At 40.3% G+C, this 3,104-nt stretch overlaps 1 pseudogene; it reads left to right on the forward strand.

The window, feature by feature from the left end:
* The first annotated feature begins 302 nt into the window (after window positions 1–302).
* Window positions 303–702, forward strand: LOC110311031 (annotated as a pseudogene).
* Window positions 703–3,104: the final 2,402 nt, after the last annotated feature.

A 3,104-nucleotide genomic window follows, 5' to 3' on the forward strand; every position in this document is an offset into this window, starting at 1 on the left:
TGTTCTTGTCATATACTTCCTTTAAATTTCTTATTGATTTTCAGCTTTTTTGAAACAGGACCTTTTGGAGCCCAGGCTGGACCCAAACTCCACTGTGTAGCTCAAGAGTAACTGGGGAATGAATGTTGCCTATACCTCCCAAGTGCTAGGACTACAGGTGTTTGCCAAGACACCCAGCTCAGAACTTAAATGTTGATTATTTCAACTTCATTTCACCTTTTAATTTTCTATTTGTGCGTGTTCTACTCTACTACTAATATATATGTGTAGAAGTATGCATGTGTCTCTTTCTGCCATCTTCCCTCGCCACCACCATGGTGCAAATGAATGCTCTGGCGGATGCTCTCAAGAGCATGAACAACACTGAGAAGAGAGGCAATGGTCCTCATCAGGCTGTGTTCTAATGTCATCTTTCGGTTCTTAACTGTGACGATGAAGCACGGGTACACTGGTAAATTCGAGATCATTCATGATCACAGAGCTGGGAAGATGGTTGTGAACCTCAGAGGAAGGTTGAACACGTGTGGAATTATAAGCCCTAGGTTTGATGTCCAACTCAAGGACCTAGAGAAATGGCAAAACAACCTGCTCCCATCATGGCAGTTTGGTTTTATTGCGCTGACAACCTCGACTGGCATCATGGACCATGAAGAGGCAAGACAAAAACATACAGGAGGGAAAATCCTGGGATTCTTATTTTAAATGTAAAGCATAAGTAAAAAGCCTTCGTGGTGGACTGTTAAAAAAAAAAACAGAGAAGAAGAAAAAGGAGGAAGAGGAGGAAGAGGAGGAGGAAGAAGAAGAAGAGGAGGAGGAGGAGGAGGAGAAGGCGGCATATGATTCTTCAGCATGGTTATTGAGGACATTTTTTTTTTACTGACATTATGAAATTATTGGCTGTATGTGGTTTTTGACTAAGTAAGTAAAAAAGTAAGTTGATTGTTTTTTAAGAGTTCATCATGAGAAAAAAGGCCAGGACCACCAAGCTGGCTCATCAGGTAAGATCACTTGCCATCAGATCTGATGACCTGAGTTCAATCCCAGGATCCCTAAGGTAGATGGAGAGAACTGACTCCTGTGACTTGTCCTCTGATGTCTACAAAGCACATTTGCACATGAATACATATAATAAATAAATGTAATTTTAAAATATTTTAAGATTCCATCAACTGTGATACAACTAGCTCATTCTTTTGCCAAAGTGAGTAAGTAATAATATACAAAAATACCGTGACCTTGAGTAAAAGCCTATATAACATCACTGCTAAAGATGACCCCGATTTCAGTATTCTCTGGATCACACTAACTGTAGGTAATATGATGATACTATCATTTGTAAGTACCTGGTAGCTGATACTTGGAATTACCTTCAATTAATGAAGCTACTGGAGGGGTCTTGCTTAGAGTAGCTAATCCGTAAAAGATCTCAAGTTCTTTTCATTGAGATTTTCAACCACTAGTTATAATTACTGTTCACAAAGAGCACTGTTGGGTTATTATAATGTTCTCGTTGTTGCCTTTGAATTCTCTTTAAGTAATTTAGTAGAAGTTGGATGCCCTGCTACCACTTTTCAATATAAACTCTTACTGCACAGTTAAAGCTCTATTTTGTAGCCTGTGGACTTCCCCAAAGCCACGGCAATGAAAAAATAGACCTTAAGTGCATTCTCTACATCAATATCTAAGTACTGACCAGAAAGGTACTTTTCAGTGTATTCTTGTCTCACAGGTTGCTGTATAATAGTCAGCCTTTACAGGAAGCACTGTTAGTTTCACTTAGAAATGAACTATTCTAGGAATAACCATTCATTAGTTTGAAAGACCTCTCCCCTCCCATTGGGTTTATGGAATGTTCATATAAACACATAAAGTAAAAAACAAGACCAGATGACCAAACAAAAACCTATGCCTTTGTAGTTCTGAAGCTGAAAAATATCATTCAGAAAAAAAAATGACAAGAAATTGTTCAGTTAAAAAGGAACATACCTTGCAATAGTATTGGTTTACCTGGAAACCCCAAAACTTCCCCAGGACTCTTTATTGGGAGAACTATAGGTCATAATGAAATTTATTTCTATTGTGAAAATGAAAGTTTCCTACCTAGCGGAGAGAATGGTGTGATGGTTCTAATCCATGGACTTAAGGCTCTCTAAAAGATTCAACCGATCTACCTAAACAGAACTTTGGTCTAGAAGTTATCTAGGCAGAATATAATCTTTTTTTTTTTTTTTTTTTTTTTTTTTTTTAGACAGGGTTTTTTTTTATAGCTCTGGCTGTCCTGGAACTCACTATGTAGACAAGGCTGGCTGCAAACTCAGAAATCTGCCTGCCTCTGTCTCCCGAGTGCTGGGATTAAAGGCGTGTGCCACCACGCCCGGCGGCAGAATATAATCTTGATTTATTTGAAAACTGAAAATGAAATGTCATACTCCTGTACCTGAATATGTACCATGGGTAGGATTGGGTCCTCCCAAGTTCATATGCTAAAGTCCTGATCCTCCATGGAACTGCTGAGAGTCAGGGCTGTGTGAGGGCAGGGTCGACGTTTAGCTGAGATTATCAAGTAAAGGGGGACAGGGGCTCCAATATGATGAAGCTGTTTTTCTCCCAAAGAGACAAAGACACCAGAGCCTACTGTGTCTATTGTGAGAAGATGCAGCGACGGGCCCACCACCAGAAACCAAGAAGAAAGTCCCTACGAGAAACGATTGTCAGCCTGGTTTTAGTTCCAGGCCACAGAACAGAGGGCTGTCACAGCAACTGCAGCCAGTTAAAACGATCACAAAACAGTTCCTTGCACTCACCTTTAAAGATCAGACACGTGTTTCCTGTGGCAAGGAAGTCTGTGAATCAGACTCTGCGCTAGAACGCCTAAGAAGCCAGAGGTGTGAACTGTAGCCATTTCCTAAGAAACTAAGGGCGAGGAGATCTGTGCTGCTTACAGGAACCTGAACCTCCTCCTCCAGCAGCTTTGGATTAGGTCGGGGGTTTTCATGTGACCCAGCCCCACCCACTACTATTCCAACATAGCCACTGATGATAAGGTAAGCAAGCTATCAGTCTTGGCTCTTAAAAAAAAAAAACAAAAACAAAAAAAAAAAAAA

This window comes from Mus caroli, chromosome 15 (assembly GCF_900094665.2).
Source record: "Mus caroli chromosome 15, CAROLI_EIJ_v1.1, whole genome shotgun sequence".
Classification (NCBI taxonomy): Eukaryota; Metazoa; Chordata; class Mammalia; order Rodentia; family Muridae; genus Mus; species Mus caroli.